Below are 9,816 nucleotides of genomic sequence, written 5' to 3'. Positions count from 1 at the left end.
ATCCCCTGCCAACCCCGCGGTGGCGCGAAGGCACCTGTGACAGCCTCAGAGCTCCAGCCCGGCCCCGCCACCCCTGCGGTGGCGCGAAGGCACCCGTGACAGCCACGGAGCCCCATCCGATCCCCTGTCGCCCCCGCGGCTACGCGAAGGCACCCGTGACAGCCCCGAAGCTCCATCCAATCCCCTGCCGACCCCGCGGTGGCGCGAAGGCACCCGTGACAGCCACGGAGCCCCGTCCGATCTCCTGAAGACCCCGCGGTGGTGTGAAGGCACCTGTGACAGCCACGGAACCCCATCCGATCCCCTGCTGACCCTGCGGTGATGCGAAGGCACCCGTGACAACCACGGAGCCCCATCCGGTCCCCTGCCAACCCCGCGGTGGCGCGAAGGCACCCGTGACAGCCACGGAGCCCCATCCGATCTCCTGAAGACCCCGCGGTGGTGCGAAGGCACCTGTGACAGCCACGGAGCCCCATCCGATCCCCTGCTGACCCTGCGGTGGTGCGAAGGCACCCGTGACAACCACGGAGCCCCATCCGGTCCCCTGCAGACCCCGCGGTGGCGCGAAGGCACCTGTGGCAGCCCCGGAGCTCCAGCCCGGCCCCGCCACCCCCGCGGAGCACAGTCGCGGTCCCGCCACCCTCGCCCTCACACACTTCCGCGAAGTGCGTCACAACCCCCGAGACGGGGCCTGCCCCTCGCGCGCACCGCGGCCGCGGGGACCCGGTCCCTGGCATCCTCGACACCCTCGCACTTCTCTCCGCAGCCGGTCCCGCAGACCCAGGCTCGGTGTTGGCCTCCGCGCCCCGGGCGCCCTCCCCACCGCCCTCCTACGCAGTCCCCCGGGCCGCTCCCCTCCCAGCAGGCCACCCACTCACCGCTCCGGACCCCACGACCAACTGGACGAAGGGAAGGGGCGGGAGGGGGTGCGAAGCGCGAGGTTAACTCCGAACCACGTCCGCAGGATGCGGGGCAGAGACGAGGCTAGACGCAGTGAGCCTCTCCCAGCAGGCACCTCGCCGCTCTTCTACTTGGGGGAGGGGGCGGGGCACCGGGCCTCTGGGAAATGTAGTCTAGCAGCCCGGGAATATGCGGAGCTGGAAGAGCGACGGCCCACTGCCCCGGCATGCAACTCTGCACGGCCCCCAGGCGCTGTGCCTCACAAACTTCTGGGAAATGTAGTTCAGGGGAAGGACTCGCGGAAGGATGGGCGTGCGGCGTGCTCCCAACATGCATTTCGGTCCCTTACGTAAGGATGCGTCGTCATTGGTGTGATGTCACTCAAGCTAAGGCGTTCATTTTAAGGGTAATTGAGACTTTTCCCTCAGACCATTATATGACTTATGAAAAACAAAACAAAAAACCCTGTTTTTCTACTCCTGACGTTCCTTCTACAGCCGTTTAACTGGGATATTTCTTTTCCTTATACAGTAGGACTGTGTGGGTCGGCTCTAGTATGGATCCCCTTGCAAAGGCAGCACGTGTGTCTCTTTAATCAACACTTTATAACGTAATCAGTTGTTTTAAATACTACTAGTGAATGATGATGATAAGTTAGTTAGTTCTGGCTTTTTCTTGTAGGCTCACTTTATTTTTTCTCTATTCCAGAGGCAGAATCAGTCACTTCTCCAAAAAGCCCTGGCTCCTGTTGTTTGGAAAGGACATTAGGGAACACAAACTCCGTACTCACGGGCTCTCACTGCTTTCAGGTATTTTTGGTGAACAGAATTCCTGTATTCCTATTCATAATATTCATAAATCCCAACTTTATAGTTATTTACTGTCACAGTATAAAGCAAATACTTTATTTTCTTTAAAAAATTTTTAAGTTTATGTGTTTATTTTTACAGAGAGAGGGCCCGCGCGCGTGCGCACAAACGAGGGAGGGTCAGAGAGAAAGAGAATCCCAAGCAGGCTTTGCAACATCAGTGCAGAGCCGGATGTGGGCCTTGAACTCACAGACTGTGAGATCATGGCCTGAGCTGAGGCACCCCTATTTATTATTTTTCTTAAAGTTTGTTTATTTTGAAAGAGAGAGAGAAAGCTAGCAGCGGAGGGGTGGACAGAGAGGGAGAGAGAATCCTAACTTGGGGCTGGAGCTCACAAACCACCTGAGCCAAAAACAGGAGTCGGAGGCTTAACCAACTGAGTCACTCTGGTGCCCCTAAAGGAAATACTTTCAAAATAACGATGTTGATAGCATATCCGTGATAAACCATGAAAATCCGAAATGTTCTCTGTATCCCTTTGTCCTTGGAATGGCTCCCATTCAGGGGGTAAAGTCAAGATACTGCACTGTTTCTTTATCAGGAATGCGCTATTTAAAAATGGTGTTGCAGTGTGAAGGTAGTTATTTGGAGAAAGATCAAATTCATTCAGTATCTCAAACTATATATTAGGATAAAATACAAGTGGATCAGAGATGTAAATGTAAAAAAAATAAGTCATAACATGATAAAAATATGTACATAATATGGAAATAAGGAGAGATCCTTTGGAACTGTAACTCAAAATCCAGAAGTTGTAAGAGACACATCACAGTTAAAGTGCTGAAAGCAAAAGACATAGAGGAAATCCTAGAGCAGCAACAGAAAAGACTTACCATATAGAAGGTAACAACAATATGATGACTAATGCCAGGCTCTTCATCAAAAATAGTAAAATGAAGGCAGTAGAATAAGATATTCAAAGTATTGAGAGAGTAATAATTTGAAAAGGTCAAACAGGAATACTATATCTTGCAAAACTATTATTTAAAAATTAGGGGAAAATAAAGACATTTCCAGGTGAACAATATGCAAAGAACCTTCACAACTCATGAAGAAACCAACCCAATTAAAAAAGAAATAGGAAGGGCGTCTGGATGGCTCAGATGGCGAAGCTCCAACTTTGGCTCAGGTCATGATCTACTGGTTCCTGAGTTTGAGCCCTGCATCGGGCTCTGTGCTGACATGACAGCTCAGAGCCTGAAGCCTGCTTCTGATTCTGTGCCTCTCATGCTCTGTCCCTCCCCCACTTGTTTTTGCTTGCTCTTGCTAAAAAAAAAAATTTTTTTAAATAGGAAAAAGACTTCAATAGACATGTCACCAAAAATATATGAATGGCTCATAAGCAAATATGCTCAAGATCATCAGGCATTGGGGCGGGGGGAGCGCCTGGGTGGCTCAGTCAGTTAAGCTTCCTACTTAGGCTCAGGTTATGGTCTAGTGGTTCGTGAGTTCCAGCCCCACATCGGGCTCCGGGCTGACAGCTCGGAGCTTGGAGCCTGCTTGGAATTTTGTGTCTCCCTCTCTGCCCTCCCCTGCTCATGCTCTGTTTATCTGTCTCCCAAAAAATAAATAAATGTTAAAATTATATATACATATATAAGGATCATCAGACATTAGGAAAAAGCAAATCAAAACTAAAGTGCAATTATTACACTCTTTACAATGGATACAGTACAGAAGAGTAAAAACATTGTTGCGAGGCTATGGAGAAACTGGAAGCCTTACCTATTTCTGCTCAAAACGGAAAATAACAAAGCACCTTCTATTTTTAAAAAGTCTGTATTTTTAAGGGAAATGTATTATTTTCTAGGTTATATTGCACATCCTGACTGAAAAAAAAAGGCCAATCTGAATAACTAATTTCAATACACAGACTAAAAGACATTAGAGGTCTCTGAATCTAGTAACGTCTGTTTAATTTTAAGCCAGAGTTAGTTCCAGTGTGATGTAAGCTCTTTTAAGGAAGAAAAATTTGTTCACATTATTATATTAGGCTACTAAAAATATCTGAACAAAATGAAACAGAAAATTTTAACTCCTTTGAATACATAATGTAAGGGTACATATATGACTTTAGCCATTTAAATGTAGCCAGTTAGCAATTAATATTAGTCAAATTCACTTTATTCCATTAATGACAAGATTAGAACACTGACTAATGCAATACATCAAAATAACAGATTTTTAAAATGTTTTTAATGTTTATTTTTTTGAGAAAGAGAAAAACACATGAGCGGGGGAGGGGCTGAGAGGGTGACAGAATCTTAGGCAGTCTCCAGGCTCTGAGCTGTCAGCACAGAGCCAGATGTAAGGCTAAAACTCCCCAAATGCAAGTTCATGACCTGAACCTGAGTTGGAGGCTTAACTGACAGAGCCACCCAGGCACCTCTGATGAATATTTTCAATGTATGATTATTAGGAAAGCATGGAGACCCGATTTGAATGATACAATTCGTTTAAAAGGAAAAAAGTTGAAAGTTGAAGGAAAAAAAGCAGACACATTTGGAATCATACGGAAATGAAATTTGAGGATATGGAATAAAAACGCCCCCCGTGTGGGTAAAACCCTTCCCGGTTTTGTACACACACCACCGAGAAAGAGGACCTTGGCTGCCTCCATTTTGCCCTCAAACTTTCTGGTTGGGTTCTTCTATCAAGCTGGGCTCTCAGCTCAGAAGAAAGACCCAGAGCAAAGCCTGCGCTGAGGGGAGCCGCTAACTACCCCCTCAAGCCGTAGGGACTACCCTGACCAGACGAGACCCCAATCATGATTGACTTCAAGGCAAAGATTCCGACTCTCGCTGCCTCCCTATTCGCCCACCCACCTTTGCCCCACTTCCCCATATAAATCTAGAAACATTTTCAGCACTTTGGACAGTCTTTGAGAAGCTGCTCCTAGCTGCGTTACTTTCGTGTTTCACCACTGCTCCTCTCTTTGCCTTCGGGTTTTGTCCGCAGGAACGGCCCAACCTGTCTGTTTGGACCCCACCCCTCCAGCCAGGGGCTGCTGCGCCCCAGCTACACGTTGGTAGGGATGAGCCCAGGGAGGGAAGAAACACGACAGGAGCTGGGCCTGTCCCCTCCGGGGTGGGCGGGGGGACCACAGCGAGGAGGTCCCCCGGGGAGAGGCAGGTCCCCGCCCCAGGAGCACGCGGTGCTGGGGAGGTGGGGTCTCGGGACGGGGTGAGGGCTGCAGAATGCAGGCTCGGGCGGGAAACCGGCTCCCCGGGCCGCCGGAAGGGGCAGACGCTCCCGAGGCGGGCGCCGGCGGCAAGGGCGAGGATCCGTGCACCGAGTGGGGGCTTCACACGGCATCGGGTGCGGGAGGAGGGCCGGCGAAGGGTACTGAGCAGGAAAACGACGACGCCACGGGCAGAGGGAGCAGGGATCGGCCTCCGAGCAATTTTGACCGGAAACGGAATAGTCGCATCCCGTCACTCGAACAGTCTCCGGCCTTGTCGGGACTCACCCCTGCAGGGGACGGCAGGGGTGACAGCATTCTAGCGCCCCCCGCCCGCAGGTGTGGACGTCTGCGGACTGAGTAGCCGCTAAGTTCAAGCCTGACCCGGAAAGACAAAGTGTCCCTCGGTAATGGTAAGCCACTTACCCGGATTCGCTTCCGGGTCTGCCGGAAACTGCGCAACCGCCGTGCAGGGAGGGGTGGGGCGGGGCTGAGCTGAGTACTGGGATCCCGGGAAGCGGGTGCGGAGACGAAGTCTGGGAGTGGGTGCGGGGGCCGCGTGCTGGGACCCGTAGGGAGCGGGAGGGGGCGGGGCCTAGGCCGCCTTTGCACCACGCCCCCAGGGCGCTCCTGGATCTGGCCCACCTAATGAGGTGTTAGGGTTTTGGATCCATTTAGGCTAGTAGTGCGGAGTAGGATTGACTCCTGCCTGCTTCGTGTAAATATTCCCAACAATTTAGGGTAAACACTTTTAGTGCTCTAGATTCTTATATTGGAAGCCGAGATGTTTTCCCCTTACTGAGCTGGAAACGGTTGATGTCTGAAACCGCTTTTGCCAGCTGGTGGAGTCGAGAGGGGGCGCTGGGACCTGATCGGGTATCGGTGTACGAGGTGGTTCCACGGGGAGGAGCTGCAGCAGCCTGGGACGAGGACCCCTGAAAACTGGGATAGGGACATCTGGATGGTAATACCTGGAGGTGTTGTCTTTATAATATCCCAGGGACCTTCCAGGGTGCAGAGGTGGCCCATTCTTTCCCTGTAAGAGCTACTGGCTCAGCAGCTGTGTTAGAAGCAGCACAGAAGATTTTGTGCATAAAGCAGCAAATATCCCTTCAGGAGCTTCTCCCACTTCCTCTCCTAGATGTTAGATCCATAACTGGCCCTAAATCTCAGTTGATCTTGGCTCTGGATGTGCCAGGACTAATAAGGGAGGAATGAAGAACTGTAGGAGCTAGGATGTAAGCCAAGGGCAAACAGAGTAGTCTGGGGATTCGATTTATGGAAGTTTGATGAAGAGGGCAGGGATGTATGCCTGGGTAAACAAAATCTCATTTATTCGGTTGCTCAGTACCTCGGGTTCAACCCCCAGCAGAGAGCCCAGAAGTTGGGCCTGTTTTGCTGTGGGGTGTCTCTCAGAGTCCCGGAAGAAACAATGGCCAAACTCTCAAGTCAAGAAGTGTTGGAGTTGCTTTGGTAGACGATACAGGAAGGAATACAGATGCTCTGGGAAGTGGGCTGTATTGTGTCAGGGTAGAAAGCTCACTGGAGGATTATGTTGCAGAGGACAGACCCTTCAACAGCAGGTGGCTCATGGCTGCGAAGCCGGAGGCACAGAATCTTGGTGGCCTAGAAACAAGCCCTCACCTCACTGTAGTGGAAAGAATATCAGGGAGCCCGGGGGGGGGGGGCGGGGGGCTCTGTCAGTTAAGCGTCCGACTTGGGCTTAGGTCTTGATCTCACGGTTGGTGAGTTCGAGCCCTGCGTTGGGCTCTGTACTGACACTTCGGAGCCTGGAGCCTGCTTCCCATTCTGTGTCCCTCTCTCTCTGCCCCTCACCCACTCATGCTCTGTCTCTCTCTCAAAAGTAAATAAACATTAAAAGGAAGGAAGGAAGGAAGGAAGAAAGAAAAGAAAGAATCTGGAATCTGCTGGTGATGTGGGCCCTGAGAACACTAAGTTCAGCAGGGGCTCCCTTTGGGTGAGGGGTGACAGCAAACATGTTCCTGGGTTGAGGCTAAGATGGAATTGGGGATCCAGGTGTTTGATTTCCATTTTTTTTTTACTGTTTATTTATTTTTGTGAGAGACACACACAGTGCAAGTGGGGGAGGGGAAGGGGTAGAGAGAGAGAGGGAGACACTCAGGCACCCCATAATTTCCGTTTCTGACTTGATAATCATGTGACTTCAACAAATTTCTCAAGGCCTTGGATCCTAAAGTGGCAGAGTGGGAATTAGCGGTGGCTTCCTCACAGAGTTGTTACTGAGGATGAGTCCGTTAATATTTGTAAGACCCTTAAGTCTTGACACGTAGTAAACATTAAAATACGTGCTCACAGATTGAAAGAAGTAGGTGGCACATCAGAAGTCTACACAAGGATTGGGACACTTGGGTGGCTCAGTAGGTTAAGCATCTGACTCTTGGTTTTGGCTCAGATCATGATCTCGCTGTGTTGTGAGTTTGAGCCCCACATTGGGTTCTGCACTGGCATCTTGGAGCCTGCTTGGGATTCTCTCTCTCCCTGCTCTCTCTGACCCCGCCCCCCCCACTCGCACCATCTCTGTCTCACTCAAATAAAATAATAACATTTTTTTTAAACTAAAAGAAAAAAGAAGACTACACAGGAAAGAGTAGAAGTCTCCCCATCTGTATGTTGGGATGACAGTCCTTAACAGGTTTGTTGTGGAGAGATCCTCTTTTTTTTTTTCTTTTTAAGATTTTACTTTTAGGTAACCTCTATACCCAATGTGGGGCTTGAACCCATGAGATCAAGAGTCACATGCTCTGCAGACTGAGCCAGCCAGGCACCCCGCGAGATACTCATTCTCATCCACATGGTGATCCATTACTGGGGCTTTACTTGGAGGGTTTAGATGCATCTCATCCCTTAACATGCCCTACATGGGGCATCGTGTTCCTCCTTCACCTGGGTTTCTTCCTCTAGTCTTCCTGTGGATTAAGGGCACCATACAACTGCTTAATCCCAAGCTAACCCACCTTGGCACTCTCATTTCGCTCACCCACATATCCCAGTCAACAGGAAATTACTTTGGATGTACTTCCCCTGTTATCAACCTTGTTAAAACCTTTTCGTGGTCTGTATCAGCAGCTTCCAAGCGAATCTCTTTTCCCTCTAAGCCTCATTTCCTAGAGAAACCTTTTACAAACTTCGGACTGTTTCCTCCCTACTAAATTCCCCCATGGTCTCTGACTACTCATAGCTGGAAATTCAGATGCTGGACCAAAGCAGCTTTCTGCAGTCTGGTACAAAACTGCCTGTAATGTTTTCCCTCACAATCGTCCCCTCCGCACACACTCCTGGCTTACAGGACGTACTTCCTATCTTCCAACACTTTGTGCTTCCTCACTGCAGACCAGGCGAGAGCTTCATCAGGTACCTGGAGGCACCAGCCGCTCCCTCTTGGTGTGGCTGCTCAGGCCCTTTCATCTGGTCACAGCTCCAGCATTGTCCCCTCGCAGAGAGGGACATGTCATACATCCCCATAGATCCCCTCTGAGGAATCATCCACTGGTTGTTTTGGTGAGATTTATTTGTAGGTTTTTCATTTTTACATTATCCCTTTCTGATTATGGCCTGCTTTAAAATTTTTTTAATGTTTTATTTATTTTTGATACAGAAGAGACAGAGCATGAGAGGGGGAGGGCCAGAGAGAGAGGGAGACACAGAATCTGAAACAGGCTCCAGGCTCTGAGCCAGCTGTCAGCACAGAGCCCGACACGGGGCTCGAACCCACGAATGTGAGATCTGACCTGAGCTGAAGTCGGAGGCCTAACCAACTGAGCCACCCAGGTGCCCCTATAGCCTGCTTTTAAATCATAACTTGTAAATAATTGTTGTCTATATGAAGACCACTGTTTTCTCTGTGCTCATGTTATACTCTCTCTGTTTTTTTAAATGTTTATTTTTGAGATAGAGCATAGGCAGGGAGGGGCAAAGAAAGAAGGAGAGAGAGAATCCCAAGCAGGCTCCATGCTTGTTAGCACAGAGCTTGATGTGGGGCTTGAATCCATGCACTGTGAGATCATGACCTGAGCCGAAATCAAGAGCTGGATACATAACCAACTGAGCCACCCAGGTGTCCCCTCTGAATTTTTTCTTTTTTAAAGAAAATTTATTTCTTTTTGAGAGGGGTGGGTGGAGAGAGAGGGCAGAAAGAGGGGGACAAAGGATGTGAAGCAGGCTCTGCACTGACAGCACAGAGCCCCATGTGGGGCTCGAACTCACGGACCATGAGATCATGCCCTGAGCCAAAGTCAGATGCTGAACCAACTGAGCCACCTAGGCGCCCCTCTTTATTTTTTTGTAACAGGACTTTTCCTCAGTTCTTTTGTGGTTCCGGGTATACAATTATATCATCTGTAAATAATCATGCCCGTCTTTGTCTGGATTCTTATGGCACTTGAAATCGCATGGGCTGCATTTCCAGCGCTGTGTTCAACAGCCGGGTCAGGCAATCTTGGATTTCTTGCGTTGATCTGACCTCAGTAGGATCCTTTCTAGAGCTTTCATGGGTAGGGTGAAGACTTTATTTTGTCAGGTTAGAAAAGATCCATTGATTCTTCATTTTTAAGTGTCTTCATTTAACATTAATGGATGTTAAATTCTGCCAATTTGGTAAGTTCTTTATAGATTTTGGGTACTAACCCTTTATCTGATGTGTCTATTGGAAAAGTGTCTGTTTATGGCTTCTTCCCATTTCTTAACTGGATTATTTGTATTTTGGGTCTTGAGTTTGGTAAGTTCCTTTTCTTTCTTTCTTTTTTTTTTTTTTGAGGTTTGCTTTATTTATTTATTTATTTATTACAGTTTATTGTCAAGGTGGTTTCCATATAACACCCAGTGCTC

General features: G+C 49.2%; 1 protein-coding gene and 1 long non-coding RNA gene across 2 annotated transcripts in view; one reads left to right on the top strand and one right to left on the bottom strand.

Annotated features, from left to right (window-relative positions):
* ZNF331 (zinc finger protein 331) overlaps positions 1-1,034 on the bottom strand; it is a gene marked incomplete at its 3' end in the record, with an annotated part of 12,587 nt that extends 11,553 nt beyond the window's left edge. The window contains exon 1 of the mRNA XM_029924385.1: positions 879-1,034. The remainder of the gene's footprint in view (positions 1-878) is intronic.
* Positions 1,035-1,430: 396 nt separating this feature from the next.
* LOC115280121 overlaps positions 1,431-9,816 on the top strand; it is a 21,634-nt gene continuing 13,248 nt past the window's right edge. The window contains exons 1-2 of the long non-coding RNA XR_003903663.1: positions 1,431-1,510; positions 1,609-1,709. This is a non-coding gene — a long non-coding RNA (uncharacterized LOC115280121). The remainder of the gene's footprint in view (positions 1,511-1,608; positions 1,710-9,816) is intronic.

The sequence above is a fragment of the Suricata suricatta genome, chromosome 16 (assembly GCF_006229205.1).
Source record: "Suricata suricatta isolate VVHF042 chromosome 16, meerkat_22Aug2017_6uvM2_HiC, whole genome shotgun sequence".
NCBI classification, from domain to species: domain Eukaryota; kingdom Metazoa; phylum Chordata; class Mammalia; order Carnivora; family Herpestidae; genus Suricata; species Suricata suricatta.
This window is presented reverse-complemented; position numbering and strand designations above follow the sequence as displayed.